Genomic DNA, 23,154 nt, shown 5'->3' with positions numbered 1-23,154 from the left:
AAAAAATTTTAAAGATTTTATTTATTTATTTATTTATTTATTTATTTATTTATTTATTTATTATTTATTTGAGAGAGAGAGATGGAACAGGAGGAGGGGCAGAGGGAGGGGGGAAGCAGACTCCTCACTGAGCAGGGAGCCAGACTCAGGACGTTGGGATCATGACCTGAGTCAAAGGCAGACGCTTAACAGACTGAGCCACCCTGGTGCTCCTTAAAAATTATTTTTACCCACATAATAGCTCTACATCTTTTTTAAAATTTAAGTAGTACTATAAAACTTAAAATGAATGTGAAATACAGTAACCTTTTTCCTTTTCCTCCTCACTCATAATTCCAATAACATGCTAACATGCCTCTTACTTGATTATTAACTTCAAACATTATTTATTGCCTTCCTATCATGAAATAGGAAGACAACACCCAAATGTCCCCACCACCTACTTTGCATTCTTTCCGTCTTCCAATAGTTTTATCAAAATTTTTCAGATAAGGCAATTTTCAGTGTTTATATTATAGTTGCTAAGTAATTATTTTTCACTCCTGAGCCAAGTCAAGCACTGTATTTCAATTACCTTTCCTGTGCAATATTTTGTTTTTTTCCAGATTTAAATAATTTTCTTGAATTAATTTTTGCTTAACTTTCTATGTCCCTCTCATTAATTTTTCATTAACTCTTCAAAAAATATCAAACTACTTTCTAATTCTCTTTTCTGTGTGATCAAACATTGTATTACCTGTTTTTTCCTCTGTTCCCCCTGGAGAATATTCCCAAAACCTCCACTCTCCTACTCCCTTCTCAATTTGCATCTCAGAACTGCTGTGCCGCTCTCATCAGGGACTACCTTTCTTCCCTCTTTATGGTGGATCCATGCTTTCCTTGATTCAGGTTTTTCTTTCTTGGTTACTTCTTATTTTGATGGAACATAGTTTAAGATGCTAGAATAGTTACCCAAAAAGGAGGTGACTGGTGATAAACAGTTTGAAAGCTTACCTGTTCAAAATTGTTGTCTACTCTCAAATTTGATTGATAGTTGGCTACAGATAGAATTCTCTGTTGAAAAAGAAAAATACATTGTTTTCTAGATTTTAAATCATTACTCCTCTGTTGTTCAGTTTCTAGTTTTGAGATTTCAATTGCCATGCTCTGTTTCCATCCTTGAGAAATGACTTGTTTGTTTTCTTCATAGAGTATTTGGATATCAATTTATTTTAGTTTCAGAAATTTTATGATAATAGGCCTTAGTGTGGGTGTTTTATTTTCCTTCCTTTTCCCTCCTCATTATTCTGCACACCAGTGGGTCTTTAATTCTGACAAGTTTCCTTGCACTATTTCTTTGATGATTTCCTTTTTTTTTTTTTTTTTCAATTTCTCTCTGTTCTTTTTTTTCCCTGGCATTTATATTAGTCAGATGATGGACCTACTGATTTATCATTTGTCATTTAAAAAATCCCCTTTCTTATCTACTTCTTGAAAATCTTGGCCATTTGATTCTACTTTCTTAAAGATTTTTGTTGAGGCCAAAAGGTATATTAAAAAAAATGCTCAATAACAGTGCTAACCAGGGAAATGAAAATCAAAACCACAATGAGATATCAGTTTACACCTCTTAGTATGGTTTTTATTTAAAAGAAGACAAATATTAGTCAAAATGGAATCCTTTGCCCACTGTTTTTGGGAATGCAAAATGGTGCAAAATGGTGCTGTTGATAAGGAAAACAGTATGGAGCTTCCTCAAAATTAGAGAATGTCCAATGATCCAGAAATATCACTTCTAGGTATTTTTCCAAAAGAATGGAAATCAGGATCTCAAAGATATATTAACCTTCTCATGTTCACTACAGCACTATTCACAATATCTAAGATGTAGAAATAACCTAAGTGTCCATTAGTGGATGAATGGATAAAGAAAATATAAGATCTATCTATCTATCTATCTATCTATCTATCTATCTATCTATCTATCTATCTATAATGGAAAATTATCCTGCCTTAAAAAAGAAGGAAATCCTATAATATATGACTACATGGATGGACTTTGAAGACATCTTAAGTGAAAAAAAGCAATCACAGAAAAGCAAACACGTCATGATTCCACTTATATGAGGTTTCTAAAATAGTCAAACTCATAGAATTAAAAAAATTGAATGGTAATTGCCAAGTTGGAGAGAGAGAAATTGGAAGTTGCTAATTAATATGTATAAAATTTCAATTATGAAAGATGAATAGTTTTAGAGATCTGTATAACAGATCCTATAACATTGTATAACATTGTGCCTCTAGACAATAATGTTATATTGCACACCTAAAATTCTATTAGGAGGGTAGGATCTTATGTTAAGTATGCTCATCAAAGTAATAAAAAAAAGATTTCTGCTGAATTTTTAATTGAAACTATCTTTTCAAATCATTTATTATTCTCTATCCCCTTCCACTTTTTTAAATTCCCCTTTGCTATAACTCTGTTCTCATTTCAGGAATGCACTCTTTTTAAAACCTCTAAGGTTAAAAATTTAGGGTAATTTGTGTGCTTTAAGATTTATTTGGATCCCTGTTTTTCTCTACTTATGGCAAGTTCCCTCTCACTGTTATTTGCCTCAATCTCCTTCTTTCGTGCTGAGGTTCTCCATACATGTCTGATCATTCTTGACTACTGACTCATACTTTTTTTTTTTCATCCATAAAGCACTAAAAAAAATGATTGGAAGCTCCATGTGTAAGACTTCATTGGGAGGATAGCACTCCTTGTCCCAACAACTTAAATGTCTATTTCTGTATATCCTCTGTGCACTTTCTAAGCCCATTACTTGCTTTGTAGCCATCCTCATAGTGCCAGGGAAGAACATTTCAATTTTCAAATCTATCACCTATAACGGTAGAGGGGAAAGGATGAAGAATAAATCTCTTTGCCAAAGTTCTTGAAAGTAACAAGGAGAAGGATGAGGATCTTAGGTCCTACAGGTAGACTTTTAAAAATACCTCTATTTTCAAAACTGTGCTTCTTATATGCCAGATCTTGAGAATCTTGGCTGAATTTCTCCACGTAGCAAGTTATCTCCTGCCAGGAGAGAGAGGGATGCTTACCCAGCTATAGAGCGTGAAGAAAGAGACATAAGAACTAGTTGCTCTTTATCCAAACTGTTCTTTATCCAAACCAAAAGGTCATAAAGAAACCTTTTAAGGTATCTGATGCCTCAAATTCCTGAGCTTTCTAAAGTTCTACAACATGGACTTACTTGCTTCTCCTTTGATATCTCAATTCTAGATAGTTACCATATTTATTGATTCTAGGATATTTTTTTTTCTCATTTTAATATTTTTGCATGTGGGGGAACCACATTATAGTCAATCACATTATGGAAGATTGTCTTTTCCAAAGATGGCTGTAATGATATCTTCATCCAACATGCTCTTTTTTTTTTTTATTAAGATTTTATTTGTTTATTCATGAGAGACGCAGAGAGAGAGAGAGGCAGAGATACAGGCAGAGGGAGAAGCAGGCTCCATGCAGGGAGCCCAATGCGGGACTCAATCCTGGGACTCCAGGATCACGTCCTGGGCCGAAGGCAGCCGCTCAACCACTGAGCCATCTGGGTGCCCCCATGCTCTTTTTTTCATGGTGACCTTTCCATTCTTCCATCAAGGTAATGAATATACCTCTTTTCCCTATATATGTTGAAGTTGGTTGAACCTCTGTGGCTGCCTCATTCAATAATGTGGAGTGTAAGTGAAACTGTGTGATTTGAAGATAGGTCCTAAAGAGCAGTATGACTCTGCCCAGCTATCTCTCTTGTGATATCTGCTCTTGTAAAAGTTACTATGCTCTGCGGAAGCCCAGGCTACATGTGAGGCTGCATATACATGTTTCAGCCAATAGGCCCAGTTGAAGTCCCTGAGGACAACTAACAGTAACCATCATCCACGTAAGTGAAGAAGACTGAGAGGGTGCCAACGCCTGCAAGCATGTGGTCACAATTGCATGAGATGCCCGGATCCAACCAGACCCAGTCAACCCCTACAAGTGTGAGACTTAATAATGATATTATTATTGTTTATTTAAGCTACTAAATTTGGGATGGATTATTACATAGCAATAGATAAGTGGACATTTATAATCATAAATTTATAATTATATTTGACAGTGATTTTTCTTTCTCAATGAAACAAACTAATGGTGCATCTTATAATAAATGGCAACTCAGATTAAGAAAATATATTAGTATTCTACTTTTTTTGTCTTGTTAACTCCTCTTATGCTTTCTATGTTCCAAAAATATGTTGTCCTGTAAGGATTACTGGTAGCTCCACTGGAGATTTTATACCCTTCCTTTATTTTCATTTCAGTGAGATTATTAGGAGGAGTGGTGGGATATGTTCAATCTGCTATGTATAGCTGTACTCATCATACTGTGGCTGAGGTTCTATAGGTGTAGTTTCAGCCCTAATCTTAAAGACAGTGTTGTGCAGTTTTGGTTTGCTTGCTTACTTGCTTTTGCATTATTATCCAGGTCTTACTTCTTTACTTAGTGTTACAAGGTTAATGCTTCGAAATAATTAGTTCAACGAAGACACTCTGCCCAAATAACAGAAATATAACCAAAATGGACCAAAATTACTTGTGGAGTAACAATAAAGAAGTCAACATAACTTTTCAATCCTCAGTTTTCATAACCACAAGGTAGAAATGTTAGTTCTGACAGGAATTTCAGGTGGTAATTTAATGAGATAATACATATGAATCTTATACCTAATGCACAGTATATCTCTCATAAATATTGGCTCAATATCAATGCATTTAACATAATTTCCTTCATTATTTTTAATGTAGCAGTTATAAATTAAATTTTAAAAGACAAATTATCCATAGAACTATTAGTCATGTTGAGTTTTTCATACTATTTTAAATGGTAATCTCTTCCCATGAATGTATTGAAGTCTAGGATTGTTTTTTGTCTTCCCAACATCCAATTTCTTTCCTTCCAGTAACAGAAGTTCTATTCCCTTCATTGGCTACAGTCTTGATAAACTGACCAATCATGTCACTCAGCTTTACCATTGGCAAAGGGCACATAAATGATCTAAATGAAGCCATAACCAAGTTCCCTTCCAGGAATTTGAATATCAAGCTGAGCAATCCAGGGATTGAAAATGGTCAGATGTCAACCATCCCAACGCTAACACTTTGAACAAACTGCCCACTAATTCTTGTTGCTTAGATTTCTATAACTGCCTTAATGTCTCTTGCTGGTATGTTTCTTCAACTCTTCCTTCGAATCACAGAGCAATTCTGTTTTCTTCTTAATAATTATTTCCAGTTTTGCTCAAATTAATCAGGATTTATCTCTGTTGCATGCACCCAAAGAATATCAGTTGATACACTGATATTCTGAGAAGTCGTTTCTAATAAAAAGAGATGCCATATTTGAAGCTGGATCTGACTTGAAATAAATGAGGGTAGTTTAACCAGCTTATAATTTCCCATACCATTTCCATTAACCATCTCCTTATTCTCAGAATAGGCTGTTCTTATGTACATTAAAGCCAAGATTATTCACTTCCCATGTCTTTAAGATTTCAACAAACACAAGGATACATAAAGATGTGCTTGGGAATATTTGAAAGTAAAGTCTAAAATAGAGTAAGATCAAAAAGCTATACCTTGAAAGCAAGAATTATTTCAAATATGTTAAAATAACCAAACTTGCTTTCACAGGACAAATAAACATATTAAGTACACTTATTTAGAATTATGATTGGAGAATTTGCTGTAATAAATCAACTTATAATTTAAAATTCACCCATTACTTGGTGGCTTTCTCCTTTCATAAACATTTAGTTGGTATGGTGGTAAACTGAAACAAGTCCTTTGTGAGCTGTTGTTTAAGTAAAACGCAGGAGACACATTCATATATGGGCCTCTGAACACTTTGCCAAATTATAATTATCCATAAACAAAGACCAGAAACCCAGAAAAAAATCTATTTGTGTTGCCATGCCCTCTTAAAGCTCTTTCTTTGATTATTTCTATTGCTACCCAGAGTCATATTATTACCAGCTGATGGGTGGCACAGATGGCTCAGAGCAGAGAGGTTTGTTTCTGTCATGGTTTACACTATTTCTTCATGTCTTTTCTTATAGAGTTTTGGTGGATTTCAATTTATTTTATTTCTCATGTAATTGTTTCACTGTTTTTGTTGTTCTTTTTACTTAATTAGTCAGGATGTGGTTATGTGTATAGGGCCCTTGACTGGCTTGCATTGAACTCATGGTAACTGAAGATGGCTCTGTTTATTGTCCTTCTGCTGTTTGGAAGATGCCCTGAACTGTCTGGCTTTCACCATGGGGCAAGAAGCTGGCCCTGAGTTCTGAGATTCTCAGCCCATATCTAAGCATGTGTGCATATGGTGTCTGGCTTTCTAAGGCTTTTACAGCTTTGGTCTTTATCCTCTCTCTCCTGCTTTCTCCCTTCCTCCTTCCCTTTCTCCCCAACCCCCGCTTACTCACATGTGATTCTCTCTCTCTTTCTTTCTCTCTCTCTCTCTCTCTCTTTCCACACACACACACACAGTTTTCACCATTCATTGCCATTTTGATCATTACTATGTATAAGAGAAATTCAGTAATAAACAGCAAATCTATTACCCCAAACTTTCCTACTTAAGATTACTTTCACACACATACAAAAGATTACTTTCCAATTTCTACATGTGCTATTTCTGTATGTTCTCTTTTCTGCTCTCATTAGCCTTATGAATTCCTTCGCACTACTACAAATCTCCAGCTTGCCTAGGAATTTGACTGCAGAAAATCATAACAGAAGCTTCAGGCCTCTCCTGCCTTCATGAATCCATGGAAGGCATTAGGGAGACTTCAATGACTCCATCTTTGCCCTGTTTCCATGATCTCTGATAGAAATTTTCTAATGCCAGCTAGCAATTCAGTCTGATTTCTCTCTCCACAGACTTTCATCTCTTTTACACTTTAAGAATCAATTTTAGGTCCTAGGATTATTTTATTTCACCTTCCTGAAAGTTTCATTTAATATACTCTGCTTTTTAAACTTTATATGTATTCAAAAGTTCATAGGCAATGAATCTGTAGAACATATGCATATACAGTATTTCCATGTAGTTTCCACCATATCCTTTATATGTGAGTGTCAGAATTATATTTCAGAGTAAGGACCAAAGGGGCTTTTAGGAGAATGGTATTTCATTAACTTACCTTCTGGCATTTTAACTGTTATCAGCTGTACAGTTTAGTTTTATTACAACAGACATTATTGTGATAACTTTTCCTACTTTATCTTTGCAATTTATTGGAGCAGTTAATTTCTCAAAAAGTAAGAGCATTTTTTCTCATTAGAAATTCCTTCATGGCCTCTTTGATACATGTTCCTTGCTATTTAGAAGAACTGCTGATAAGTGATTTTGACTTGTATCCTCAATAATGTGAGATGTTTAACAGAAACTTGGCAAACCACTTAGGGGCTGAAGCCATTTCTTAAAACCAGCCCCAACTGAATAATTTCTGTCCCATTACTGCCACGAACATTCAAAAAGTTCCCATATAGCAATGGACAGCCAAATATACTTATGAACTTCCTAAGGACAAAGTTTTTACTTTGTTTAATGAATCACTTTTTTTTCTAAGATTATTGTTTCTCCTTTTAGTTCTATGACTCCAGTATTTGACAGCATTAAGCTTTAAGGATGGAATCTATTAGCTCAAAGTAAGTGGGAGAGATTTCAATTATCCAATAAATATGTGCTCTGTATAACTCCAAACCATGCAACTCAATCATCCAAATTATCCTCTTTGACCAAATGAGCCAGCAAAAGCCAATCTCCCTTTCTCTTTGTCACATTAAAACTATTCCATCTGTACATTTTTTATCTCTGGCCTCTCTTTTGTACTTATTTCTATATTTTTTTATATATTTTCCTCTTTTTTGAACTTTGATTTTCTTGTGTTTACTTGTCTAGTTGCTTCCTCACAGAACTCTATCAAGATAAAGGAGGAGAATTTACATTTGAAAACATGACCCAAATGCAGTAGCCTTCAGGGATTCTAGTAAGTGGTAAATAGAAGGCAAGGATAGACAGGAATCCAGTGATATGAGTAGGACAGGTACTAAGGAAAGAAAAGGAAAGAAAATGTTGATATTGACTGTGATGAAAAGATGAGAGACAATTTTAACTGGCCAAACATAAAAGCTGTTTGTAGACATTCCTCTTCAGATTTCTGTTATGTTTCTCTTCCACAGGGAACATTTCTCTTATAAATCCACAGAGTGAATGGTCCACATGCAGAGCTCTGAGATTCCATCCCTTTCCTTCTGGGTTTATAAACAGTTCTCACTAATGAATCTTTATGTCCAGTTGGGTAAATCAATGTTAATTAACTATATGAGATTAATAATAACTCCAGCATTCCTGGATGTCTACCATAGGCCTACACAACTATTTTCTATACGTTATTATCTTCATTCCCTTCTGCAGTCCTTTAAGGTAACTGTTATCTTTGAGTTTATAATTGAGGAAACTAAGGTGAGAGAGGTAAAGTAACTTTTTCAAGATTACCCAGGTAACTTGTTACCTACAGGTTTTTGGATTTGGATCTTTTTCACTCTGTTCTACCTAAATGTTTTAAAATAGTTTCTGTACCTCCTCTACTATCTTTGTCATATGTTCACTATCTACCAAAATTGTATCAAGATTGTACTTGATGCTTTCCAATTTTGACAAAAATAATAGTTTAGGTGCTTTATTTAATTGAAGTTATAACTTATCTTTATTTCACTGAAAGCTCATTTTAGGCTATCACTCAGATTTATAGTACAAACTCATTTATTAATAACATTACTTTTTTCTAATCTAAATATTCCTTAAGGTTTAGTAATTGTGTAATTTTTACATGTATTACAGTGTTATGTCCAAGGAATTGGGTGGTAAACAAGATCCACAGAGGTCTGCTTCAACTAGCTGACATACTAAAATCTGAATGTAGAGAAGCAACAGAACCTGAAGTAAGTCATCAGCTGAGCACTGGTGAGTTTTGCGAGCTCTTTCAAAAAAGATGAGCTTCAAGAATACTTCTTGAATATTAAGCAGGAAAATGAACCTGGACTTTGGGAAGGTATGAAACAACACCAAAAAACAGAGTTTACATGACACAAAAAATTTCGGATGGACAGGGGAAAGAAAATACAGAAAATCAGAAGGGTTATAAATAAAATATCCAAGAATCACCCCATTTATGCAAGGTAATGCAAAGGGGGGTCCTGCAAATTTAGGAAGAACAAATGATTGATTGGCAGAATGGAGACAAAAGCAGCCTTGATAACATTATTCTGAATTGCTAATGAAAAGGCTATATGACATCCAAAGCCGGAGCATTCTTAAGTGGCTCCTACACTGATGCTGTCTGAGTATTGGGAGGAAGAATAAGGAGTGGTTCAGCTCTAATTCCACATATCAAATCACGAGGCACTTGGATAAATCTCTATGTCTTCAAAAAGTTTGAAGGTCAAAGCTAAAAGACTCTTTAAGGATTAGTATATTATGACTCCATCATTTAGCAGACAAGGAAACTGTTTCATTAAATCAAATGACTTGACTGAAATCACAATGGGTGTGTATTTTTAGATGGAGCACTTTACTATTTAGGCTACTCTCTAAGCTGCTATAACAAAAAATCTCTAAAACATACTGACTCAATTAACACTCTAGGGAGGGGAGATCACAAGGTCATCTGGCACCTTCAACAAATGGCTTCCAAAACTTTTCTCATCTCACCATGTCTAACCAATGGGAAGTACAACGTTGAACTTTACCCAAGCCCCATGATTCTGGAAAACAGTGAAAGTTAAGAAATCCCCCTCACACTTCTGTGTTCTGAGAAATGACAGACTGGAAAGAATGACCTTTCCAATATGACTTACATAGGACTTATGAATACCCCTTGGTTTACCTATGAAACAGGTAAAGAAGGGCTAGACACAGAATCTAAAGTCTTATTCTTTGCCTCATAGATAACTAGTTGAATTCCTTATTCCCAGTGATCAATTGGAACAAAGTATTTGCTAATCCAATTTTGAGTTTCTCTCCTCCCCTCCCCCGCCTGGATTTTGAGCCACCCTCAGCCTGAGCCAACATACATCCTCCTCCTGGGAATAGGCTGGCCTCAGATGAAAACATTCTCTACTCTGTTATCAAATCACACAACCCATAGTATTCCACACTATGTTCCTTTTAGCCCTGCGATTTGAATCTGGGTCTGCTACAGAGCTGTATTATCTACATCAAAATTTACCTTATTTATAATATCGGTTTCCTCATTTTAAAATAATGATTAAAGCAGAATCTGCTTCATAGAGTTTGGAGAAATATTAAATGAGAAAATGCAGGCAGAAGGCACTGTACCACCTCCATATAATAATCACCACGAATGATAGTTTTCCACATACTAGAACATGGATGGTATTTTGATATCCGCTTCACAATGACATAGTAACAATATAAGAAGGCTATTATTAATTATTATTATTATTTTATACAAAGGAGATCTGAGACTCACCAAGATTAAGGAATTTGTCTCAGATCAAAGAGAATAATAGAGTATCTGAGATTCAAAACTTAGTTTCTCTGACTGTAAACTGTAATTCCCACCTCTGTCATCTTCATCTTACATCATGCGATTTCCTAACTTCTAGACTACACTATATCATTAACATTCCATGATTTTAAGAGGGAAAACATTCTTTGTTTTATTGAATCACTTTACTCAAATGAAATATAAAGATGTGCTTCTCCATAATGCATGGGAATATAAGAAATATCTTACCTATTTTCTCAAAATAAGTTGTTGAGCAACAGATGTCTGTGTAGACAGTTCCATTGCAGTTTTTAAATTCGTTATACATGGTCCACCAGATCAATGTCCATGGCATGAAGCAGTCAAAAAAGATATCCCGAATATGCTGAAAGGAAAGAGGAAAATATGGCAGGACTTTTGGGAAAATGACAATCACATAGGACCACCGAATAGGAGAGTTGGAAATTATGCTAATGCTCTTATGTGCAATAGAGAAGAGGCATACTTCTCTATTGTTGTTAGATTAATGATGACTGCAGACATTCTTTAAAATTTCAATTATGTTATCCACTTCAATTACATCTAACTTATAGGAAATAAACAGCATGTTAAAATGGCTTTGTGAGGGATTTGGGGGTGCTTTTTCAATGAATTTTAAGAGAAAACTTACAAATTGGTACTCTGGGGGACTTAAAAATCAAACTTAACATAGAAGAGATAAACACTTAAACTCTAAGTATCCTATAGAGCTCTTTCATGGTATCTTTAGGATCATGGTAAGACTGTGACACTACTACAGTAAACATAAATTGAAAAGAGATTATGATTTGGATATTGAAAAATATTTCTAATTAACTATGCATACTTGATCTGCATTAAACTGTAGGAATCATGAAGACAGGAAAAAGTTTATATTCATGTCTGTCTCCATCCATTTATCCACCCAACTACCCATTCATCCATCTATTTATCCATTAATTCATTCATTTAGCAACCATTTATAGAATCCCTATTATATCTGTGCCATTAGCTAAATACAATATAGGGGGACGCCTGGGAGGCTCAGCGGTTGAGTGTCTGCCTTTGGCTCAGGGTGTGACCTTGGAGTCCTGGGATCGAGTCCAGCATCATGCTTCCTGAATGGAGCCTGTTTCTCCCTCTGCCTATGTCTCTGCCTCTCTTTCTGTGTCTCTCATGAATAACTAAAAATAAAATCTTAAAAAAAAATAAAATTAAATAAATAAATAGATAGATAGATAGATAGATAGATAGATAGATAGATAGATAGATAGGACATAGGAATGATAACATAATTCTTTCCTTCAGAATGCCACAATCTACCTGTAGATACTTATATACACAACACACAGTGACAGAAACAAACTATAAATGCATTATAAAGAGGTATAGGAAAATTAGGATAAGCATTTAGGGAATAATTAATTATAACCAAAGGATTGGATAAAGTAAATGCTTAGTACATTGGGTTCCATGGTTCTGATAAACAACAAATAATTACTAAATAATTGAGTGAATAAATGAACACTAAAAGCCATACTCATTCAAGGTGCTTATTTCAGGCTTGACTGAATTATTCATATTTGGTTTTTTTTTTTTTTTAAAGTCAGACCAGATGATTTCCAGGTCTATGAAGAGAGCCAATTCAGTTCAACAGAATTTGCTTTCATAAGGCCCTTGTTCATAATGCTTCATTGGTTCTCCTGCAAGTTGACTGATGGTCAGACCCTCTCTGCAGGATGAAACAGTCAGGAACCCTGTGCACATAACTGAGGTTATTAAGAATGTAGGTGGTTGGAAAGCGAATAACCCCACATCAAGTTCCCAAAGCATATTTTCCCCTGGGAGCCTTTTCATATATTGACCCTCCTACCCAGTAAACCTATACCCTCCCCCGACGCACACACACAAATACACACGATTTGAAGCTACTTTATATGCGAATTTTTGTTCGTTTGTTTTAGTTGTTTTTAATCCCAATGCTAGAGAAGGTACTCCTAGGTGCTACTGTATACTTCCTCTCTTATAGTATTGGTGACACTATTCAGTTTTATGTTTAACTTTCATAGTTATAAACTATGAAAGCAGAAAGTGAGTCATTCATTATTATATCCCCATTGCCTCATATAGGTCTTGGCACATGTAATAAGACAGTAATTATTCATCAGTGCAGTAATCAAAAAAAAAAGTATAAATGAGTGTAATGTATTGCTGGACTAATCTTCCTTAAGAGAGCTCTGACCATATTATACCTTCACTACAAAACTCTACTGAATTCCAAATACAGTTTAAACTCCTTTGAAAGACAGTGAAAGTATTGTGTAATTGAGTCCATATTATTGCTTATCCATATGTCAAAAATTCCAACAACATGGCACCCCGAGACACTATTCTTGACGACATTGCACATTACTATTTCTCTTAGGCCTCATATCTATCTAACTGTTGAAACTTTATCTACCTTCTAAACCCAATGGAACTGCTTCTTCCTTAAGGAGACTTCCTGATCCTTTCCCAAGTTCTAGGAATTGTTTTCTTTTTTCTAACTACCCAAAGCTTTGAACACACTGTCTTACAGTTTACTACAAACTGCCATGAATTATATTTGGATTTTTAGTGCACATTTCATTTCTTTTTAAGACTGTGAGTCCCTGGAGGGCAGGGTTGTATCTTTTTCATCCTTATAATTACCACAGTGAAAGACAAACACATTTTTATCAGTCTACAAAAGGAATGCAAACTTCAAATAGATGGAATTTATAATACATTTTGATTCATTGCCATAGATTAATGTATAATGAAATATTTTTAAAAAATACTTTACTAATTTTTAAAAGATTTTATTTATGTATTTGAAAGAGAGAGATCAGGAGCATAGGGGAAAGGGAGGGGGAAAAGCAGACTCCCTGGTGAGAAGAGAGCCCAATGTAGGACTCCATCCCAAGACCCTGGGATCATGACCTGAGCTGAAGACAGACCCTTAATTGACTGACCCACCCAGGAGCCCTTCTTTAAAGATTTTATTTATTTACTTAAGATAGAGAGAAAGAGAGAGAGCATGAATGGAGGGGAAGGGTAATGGAAGAGGGAGAAGGACAAGCGGACTCTCTCTGAGCATGGAGCCTGAGGCGGGGCTCAAGGCGGGGCTCCAGGTGGGGCCATTCCAGGACGCTGGGATCATGACCTGAGCTGAAGTCAGACACTTAACCGAATGAACCACCCAGGTATCCCTGTAATGAAATATTTTAATCCATCTTAAATATATTTTTTGTCTTGACACGTTGATCTTCCTTAAGTCTATTCTAAAAATATAACTAATACTAATAACTAATACTAATACTAATCAAGTCACATAATTCTTGAGAGAATCAAATGAAATGATGCATATAAAGTATTTAGCAAGTGTCTGGTCTATAGTAAGCAGTAATTAAATGTTATTTCTACTTATTACTATCTTTATTACTATTATTATTGTATCATCAACATTAATTTATTATAATGCATTTAGGTTGACATTTCAAAGAGAATTTAAATATGAACACATTAGATTTTCAGTATTTCCATTTTGTATTAATTTTTTCAAAGACTCATACGTTCTATGAAGTTATTATCATCAAATCCAGGGCCCCATGTCTTACTAGGGGAACTGTATGATTCTTGACTTCATAATACTTGGGAGATGCATGCTTCACTGAAGTGCCATTGATTTTCAACTAAAGTGAAATGCTTTCATTTAATGCTTTCTTAAGAGAATTACAGCGGAGGTTGAAGAGAGTTTGGCTTTAGAGAAATCCATTATTAATTTTACATGGCAAAATTGGGATTTATATATCGAAATTTAAATTCAAAGATCCTTTACAGATGCTAAATCAAAATGTTGTTCTAAAATTATTTGTCTTTTCTTTCTATGAAATAAAAAGGCTGTTTTGTCCTAGACTTGTAAATTGCCTGCTTCTCTCAAACAAGTCTTAGTGGTTGCTCTGAGAACTACCTTTTTGTTTAGCATATTGGGTATAACCTCAGGTTTCTCATCTTTGTAATTTTTTTCTGAAGAATCTTAAAGAGCTTTTATCAGCTTAAAAAATCCTTATCTCTAGCCCTCCCTTCATGGCAAGAGACACATTAAGCTAAGCCAGACATAGAAATAGATTCATAGTCCACCTTGAGTGGGCCCCATTAATTCAGTTTGTCTTAACTAAACACTAGCCTTAACTCCAATGACTTTCATCCTGAAGGTTTCTTTTTTAAAAATATTTTATTTATTTATTTATTCATGAAATACACAGAGAGAGAGAGAGAGAAAGAGAGAGAGAGAGAGAGACAGGCAAGGGAGAAGCAGGCTCCATGCAGGGAACCCAATGTGGGACTCGATCCCAGGACTCCAGGATCATGCCCTGGGCTGAAGGAGGCACTAAACCTCTGAGCCCCCCAGGGATCCCACCTTGAAGGTTTCTAACATGAATTGGTGCATCCTCAGAAGTATACAGAAGAAGCTTTAGTACAGTGCAACCCCTTTCCACCAGGAAGAAAGAATTTAAAAACATTACAACTTTAAAACAAAAACCAAAACTTACCCTTGTCTGTCCATTGGCTTATATGGTAGTGACTATACCATTAAGCTGGAGTTTTCATTGTTAGGCTCTTTCTAAGTAATAGGATTTTTTCTTAAAAAAATATTTCAGTTGAATGCGATATATTTTGTCCATGTGTGCATGGCTTAAAGGCAGAAGGAATTCTGTACAGACTACTCTCTCCCGTCTTAGTCCCCAAAACTTTCCCTCGGGCTAAATCAAGCATAGAAAATTTTTGCTTAAATGCATTTTTTAAAGGAAAAGTCATAATCAATTGGGAAAAAAAGGCATCTGATAATGAAAATGGTTTTTTCAAGCATAGCGATAACATTTGCTGCTGTGCATTCTATAAAAAGCCTTTGGATTCCTATAACAGGGACAGTGGTATTGCTCTGCTTCCTGCTGCTGATTATAATTTTAAAGATGGAAAATCTAGATGTTCTATTTTGTCCTATGAAACAATCTCTGACTCTGTGGTCAGCCTGGTGTCATATTTATCCGGGACCATAATTTTCCTAGGCAACAAGAAAATGTGCATCATTTCTTTCTTCAAATATTACTATGCAACTTCTATTCTTGGTTCTGGGATACAGTAATTAAAAAATTCTGGCTACTTGAAAGTTGGGTTTATAAGCAAACAGTTAAAATATCATGTGTTTAGAATTACATTTGATGTTATACACAGAGCTATGGGGATGTAAAGAAGAGAGATCCACATCCATCTTGAAAAGGAATTTCAATCTTGTAGAGTCTTCTAAAAGATAGAATTCTTGGCTATGGTTATTCATTGCCTTCCTGCCTAGAATGCAGGATGATCAGACTGGTTGATGCTCTTTGGGGTTAAAAAAAAAAGTTGTCTATAGTGTCAGCAGGCTGCTCCCTTTGTGTGCATCAATAAATTTGAATCTGAAGGCAATTTTAAATGGCAGCAAAAAAATATTTTGAGCTGAAGAGGCATCACCAGGCTTTAGGCTTTAATGATTAAAGATCGGTAGCATGGCATAGATATTATGTGTATGTTTTTGGGTTCACACATTTTGGATCCTATCCTGTCTAACCCAAGTTAGCCATTACGTAGGCCAGTTACTTAACCTTAAGACTGTTTCTCATATATAAAATAGGGATTATATTACCCACCTTAAACCATTGTGAACATTGGAGAAGATTGAATACATGTGAAGCCTTACATCATATCTGGCACATAGTAAATCATTAACATGTGGTAGTTAATGTAATTCTGACATCAGTATATATTCAGGATACTTTATAGTTTACAAAGCATATCCAATTACTACTTTCGTTTATTTAATTTTTACCACAACCCCTCTATATTATTATTCCCACATTATAGATGAGTAAAGTGGAGGTCAAGGATAAATGGGCAGCAAGAGACCACACAGCTAGAAGGCACTAAGGAGGGAACTGAGTCCAGTCTTTGTTGGCTGTATCGGGCCATGCACTTTCCTCCCAGTATGTCAAGGCTGAGCCCATGTGGATCATGACCACAAGAGAAAAGTAGGTTTGCATTAGAGATTATTCTTGTCTTTCCTAGCCATTATGTTTTTCATTAACAAAGACGAAGCCTGACTCATGGCAAAAGGTAGGGATGGGCCTTTTTAAAGTAAGTCATAAGTATTAATGCAACAGCTTTCAATAAATTACTGTTATTTAAAATTCTTTCTGTGTACCTCCAGGATGTGTAATAGCTTGCCTCATTTATGTTTTTTCTTATTCATTCATTCTCAATGGACAAAAATTCTAATTCATTCAGTCTCTCCTGACACATTGTACTTGGCAGGTAATTCGTAATAAGCTTTAATTTTGAAAATGAACATTTGTCATTTGGGACCGTCATTTAGATAGTTTAAAAACACTGAACCCGCTGTGCAAACATCTGGAAAACTTGATGGTAGGGGATTGTTTGCTGCACTCAACATGTCTACCAAGTAGATGATAGAATCAGACATAGAAAGGTCTGTTATCAGAGATCACCAGTAATGGTAATTTGTCTGGGAAGAGGTGTTGGTGGAGGTAAAAAAAGAAAAAAGTCATTTTCCAACAGTTTGGCAAATGCATTTGCTATTTTGGACTAGTTACTAATTGATGCTTTAAACCTGTGATCCAATGTACTATTAAATATGAAATCAGTACACAGAGTCTCATACCCATGTAAAGACAGACATCTGAAGTAAATTTAAAGATGAGAAAATTAATGCAAAAATGCCATACTTTGAAAGTAAATCCTCTGGGAATTGTCAAATGCCAGTCAGTTACTTGTCTAAGTCAGCATTTTTGTGAAGACTCTAAAACCAAGAACAAGGCTTTAAGAATTTTGACCAGTTTCTTTAGTAATATATGCAGATAATCAGAGAAGAAACATGAAGGAAAATTATGATTTTAGTTTTAAAATATGATAATCTATTCTTCTTTAAAAAAATAATTGATATCACAGGACCTAAAGCCATCTCGTTCACCATATTCTCTGATAAGCTTCATTTTTTAAAAGACTAAAAACTTAAGGGAGATTTACGAGGGAGATTCTGGACTTTAAATACATAAGTATCAGAGACTAGTTTTTATAGTAACTGAAAGAGGTCAACAATGTCTCTGCAAAGCATTCTGAGACTTATCTTAAAATGGGAGGTTAGATAGGCTGCAGAATCATATGAGAGCATGGCTCATAGATCATTGTAAGATAAACTAGGTCTACCTAAATTATGGATGCTTTTACTTTGTGGAGAGGGACATACATTTAAGCAGACATTTTACAAATTATAATACACACCTGCTTCCAAAGTCACAGTTAAAAAACTAAGGACAGAGTATCCAACTGCCAAGTAGAACTACAGTATTCATCGAGAAGCTGGCATTTTGACGTGGTCTTGAAGACAACACAGAAAGTTGCCTAGGGAAAGTTTTTTCTGGGAAAGTGGATAGTATATGCAAACATGGTGGGCAGTAATTTGAAGAATGGGGAAGTTTTCTCTGGATGTGAGTCTAATGGGATTACTAGAGATCTACTAATTCCTTTTGGTAGTGAATAAAACAGATCCCAAATTTTACGGATTTAGTGACTCAAGGGGATTGCCTTATTAGTTATCATTGTACGTGTAGTTGATGGAGTGTGTATAGAGCAGGGATGCTTTTGCCATTTCTCAGAGGCCAACTACCCGATATTGGAACTCTCTAGTCAAAGTAAAATTGAGAAACGAATGTGAGAGATAGTGAGAATAAAAGTGGAAAGGCAAATGAAAGAGTTATATATTTGAAAATAGATATTTTCTGTACCTTTTCCCTCTAAAAATGCTGGAATAGTCACCCCTTCAGAAGAATTAATATATGTTTCAGTGGAAGAGGTTTTTGCAAATGTTTAATTCATCACTCCATTTTCTTAAATGAGGAAACCAAGGTCCAGAGGAGTTGAAGAGCTTGTTCCAGACCACAGCTATTTGCAGGTGTAAAGGAGAATAGAACTTAAATGCTTTGACTCCTGCTACAAAATTCTTTCCTTTAAACCAATACAGCTTTTAGACAAATCACCACTGTATGAATTAATTGGTCAACAAATATTTATTGATTGCATTACAGTGGCTCCATATTGTGCTGGATTCTACAAGGAATGAAAAATAAAAAGAATACATAATATGGAGACAATGCATTAAAATACTAGAAAAATATAGTAATCAAGCCATGGAGAATGAGAACTTGTATTAATACGTGGCTATTGCAGAACCTAGTGTTCCCAAACTTTCATTCAGGTAAGGGTGGACACTTGAAGATCATAGCCTTGATTTTTAGGTTTTCTGATGTAAGCTGTGAATGAAAAGTAGATTTAATTTCCCATTATCATTCTAGTTGATTTGCTATATCTTCCTAGAGCACTCTACCGAGAAGGATTTTGATCCTATTTGATGCCAACAGAAAGACACACTATGATCAATTAGTAATGACTGTCATGACATAGTAATGAAAATTAGGTGACATATTCTCACACATGGTCTAGATATCCCAGAGCATCTCTAAATAATTTTAAGAAAAGCATCAAAGATACAGCCAGTATAGTAATAAACATCTCACATTGTAGTTTTCTTCAGAGAGCAAAGGTTTCTCCAAACTAGAACAGTGATACTGAAACAGAAAACTATACTTCTTACCCCAGAGAATGAGTCAATGCCAAAAGATTATGTAAGCATCACTAATGTGCTTACATGGGAAGATATTGCTGCCAATTATATTTCTATCCTGACTATATTACTCAGATCTTAAGATGATGTCACTCTGTGTGTTTGTGTATATCTTATGACATGAGACCAGGAAAGAAAAAGAAAAGATCTAGGCTGATCTGAATAGAGGCTTTGGCATCTATATGCCACTCACCTGAATCATTTTTAAATCAGACTGTCCTTCAATCTTATGATTCAATCTAATAGCTAAATAGCTAAATGCATTTCGTCAATGCCATGGATACTCTCAAAGTCTTATAAAAAATAGTCTGGGCTCATGAAGACTGAATTAAAAGACATTCACTTGTGGTGGCTTTAAACCACATAGGATGACTCATCATATCGGTTACATCTACTTGTGCTGAAGTTTGTCTTGAGTAACTATTGTGTTAAGTGCTCTCCATAAGTAGCATTCATGCAAATCTATTTTTTTCCAGATCATTAAGGCACTTTAACACAAAGGAGTAGAACTCTACCTTGTAACCACATCCTGAGTTTGTTTCTCTATAGGAAGATTGCTTTGTGCCTGAAAGCTATACAGGATATTTAAAGACTTGCACAAATGATTAAAATTACCCACACTTATTTTTCCTGGCAGCCTCAGCCCTGTGCTTTACCTGTCATTCAACCCATCTAAAAGCCAAAGAGAAGGGCTGAGACAGAGTAGAAATCCTGTCACATGACATCGCCCTCCCTCCAATCTCCTTTTTAAGATCCCCTGCAATTGTCATTTACATTGAAGCTCTGTACTCTGGCCTGCAGGTAGAGAATTGCTCTTTTGTTGAGAGTTTAATTTCTGTTCCAGGTCAGAAAACAAAGATTTTGCAGACATCAGACTGCTTCGAAAGCATTTCATTGCCAGGACTTTCTAAACAGAAGAAAGCCAGAAAGCAAGGCACTCCCTGAAATGTTAAATATAAAGGTGCCCTTAAGGAAATGAACAGTTTGGTTCTTTTGTAGTCCAGAGTTTAAGAATTGAACAGCACCCTCACTTATGTCATCTAAAGAGAATTGGGGAGCAAATAGCGGCAATTCAACAAATTCTACAAGCACTAATAGGGCAGGCACTATATAGGTACCAGGGATATGGAATTCAGTTAGAATGTCTCAGGTTTCATGGAGCCCAATGGCTGGTAAGAACAATTGATGTGTTAGTGACTATAACTAAAGTACACTCTCAGTACAGTTGGAAGGGATTGAAGGGCAGTTCAGAGCAGAAAGAGACAAAGGGAATAGAAAATCATGTCTCCTCATATTCAAGTCTATTTTGATGATGTGAGTATAGACAGTACACATTCTGTAACAAGTACACAGTCAATTTCCCATCTGTATGATGTTGGGTTGGGAAATGTTTAGGCAATAACTATAAGATACTTTCTATTTTTTTTTTAACTAGAGTCCATTGTCTTAAGACAGCGGGAAATATCTGGGTGCCTGGGTGGCTCAGTCTGTTGAGTATCCAATTCCTGATTTCAGCTCAGGTCATGATGTCAGGGTCATGGGGTTAAGCCCTGTATCAGGCTCCACACTCAGCAGGGAATCTGCTTGGGATTCTTTACATTTCCCTCTGCCCTTTCCCCCACTCACTCTCTCCTTCTCTAAAAGAAAGAAAGAAATCCTTTAAAAACAAACAAATAAACAAACAAACAAAACAAGGAAGATACCAGGATTTAGCTGAAAATGTCACCCATATTTTAATCTAGGGATATATCTTGTTAAATTATATAATCTGTCATTCTCTTTGAATTTATTTCATAGTGATTGTGAATCTCCTTATTTTCTTTAATCTTGCTTATAATTAATTTACTTTATTGGATTCTAAAACAAAAGAATATTTTCTTGAGATGTTCAGAAAATATAGAAAAATTCAAAGAAGGAAATTAAAGTAATCCATAATCCTACCAGCCTACTATGCAGACTTGCTGTTAGTATTTTGAAGCATTTTCTTCCATAATATTTTTTATAATCTACTGTATTTTTATAAAATTGATCATATGGTTCATTGTATAACCTGATTTTTTTTCAGATTTTATTTATTTATTCATGAGAGACAGAGAGAGAGAGAGAGAGGTAGAGACACAGGCAGAGGGAGAAGCAGGCTCCATGCAGGGAGCCCAATGCAGGCCTTGATCCTGAATCCCAGAATCATGACCTGAGCCGAAGGCAGGCGCCCAACCGCTGAGGCACCTGGGCTGCCCGAACCTGATTTTTACTGGTAGATGTATTCATGCTTATAATCTGTTTTACCAATTTCATATGGTTGATTCATTGCTTTTTTTTCCTTCAAATTTTTTCACCGTATTATCATTTCTCATGAAAGAATAAGAACTGATATGGCATGAGAGGAGCCAATTCTGTGCATTCCAGAAAAAGAGCTACAAACAAACTTTATAACACCCTCAAATAATGGGAATATACTTGAATCCAAGACTGTGTCCTACATTTCATATTCTCTGCAATGCAAACTGCAGACCAGGTAGCCATGGAGGAGCTCATCTAAATTACTTAGAAATTTCAGAAAGGAAATTATAGGATATGAAATGAACTACTTAGCAGTCACTATGCTAAACCTCATTAGGGATTCAAGTGCATATCATGCTGAAAAATATGACAATGACTTTACTTTGAAAATGGAATAAAATATAAGGGTTTTAATAGGGGAAATAATATTAATAATAAGATGATATAGTGGCAGTTATTGAATGTTTTCATGTATAAGACATTCTGATTTATATACATTAACTTATTTACTACTAAAACCTATTATTCTTATCCTCAGATAGTAACTAGAGAAATCAAGACTTAGAAAGAACAAGCACATTGGTAGAAAGGGATGGGGTGCTTGGAATTTTCTCCATTGAGATCTTATTGTCTTTTAGGTCTCACATTAAATGTTATAAACCTCTGTTATAGAGGCCTTTATTATAAGACCCTGGTTTCTTTTCCTCAAAGTAATTATCACCAATACTATTATTTTCTCCCTAATTTGTTTATTTCCTATTCTGTTGACTGAAATGTAACCTCTATAAAGGCATGGGCATCTCTTATGCTTATCCTATATCCTCAGCACCTTGAACAATATCTAGTAACTATCTGGTGATCCATAAATATCTTCTTCAGAGAAAGAATACATGGGATAAAGGGCATGGTGTCTGCCCTCAAAGAATAGACAACCTGCTCAATTCTAAGATAGGCACAGAAGTTGAGTTTGGTAAATGGTAAATTTCGAGAGTCCCTGAGAAATTGTAGTTCTATGAAGCAAAGGGGAGCCAGAGTTCATACCCACCTGTGGGTGCTTAGCAAAGGGCCCAGGCAGAGGCCATGATTAAGGGAGGCCCTGGACCTATAAATTGCTTGAAAGAGTATCTTTAACTTTGTCCCAGTTATTTAAGCCCAGCCCTGGCGATTCAAGAAATGAAAGAGCGCCCCTTCAAAGAGAGAGCTAGGAAACCCCATAGCCTTGATAAAAACACATCAAATGAGATGCTAACGCCCTACATTGATCACACTCAGAAAGTCTGACTGAAGATGTTTATCCTAATCCTCCAATCCAGACATTTCCTGAGATATGGTCAGGAGGGCTAATTACTCCAATACATAAAAACGGAAATGCTCTCAACCCAAACAGCCAGAGAGATCTCCATTAGCAGCAACAGCAGTAAACCCTGATGCTTCATCCTTGGTGAAAGAATAAAGCAATGTCGGACCAGTGACAGCAGCATCTATAAAATCCAAATTGGATTCCT

At 35.5% G+C, this 23,154-nt stretch overlaps 1 long non-coding RNA gene across 1 annotated transcript in view; it reads left to right on the top strand.

Annotated features, from left to right (window-relative positions):
• The first annotated feature begins 7,985 nt into the window (after positions 1 to 7,985).
• The window catches only part of LOC119870879, a 30,734-nt gene continuing 15,565 nt past the window's right edge, over positions 7,986 to 23,154 (top strand). The window contains exons 1-2 of the long non-coding RNA XR_005356456.1: positions 7,986 to 8,073; positions 8,928 to 9,050. This is a non-coding gene — a long non-coding RNA (uncharacterized LOC119870879). The remainder of the gene's footprint in view (positions 8,074 to 8,927; positions 9,051 to 23,154) is intronic.

The sequence above is a fragment of the Canis lupus genome, chromosome 3 (genome assembly GCF_011100685.1).
Source record: "Canis lupus familiaris isolate Mischka breed German Shepherd chromosome 3, alternate assembly UU_Cfam_GSD_1.0, whole genome shotgun sequence".
Taxonomy (NCBI): domain Eukaryota; kingdom Metazoa; phylum Chordata; class Mammalia; order Carnivora; family Canidae; genus Canis; species Canis lupus.
This window is presented reverse-complemented; position numbering and strand designations above follow the sequence as displayed.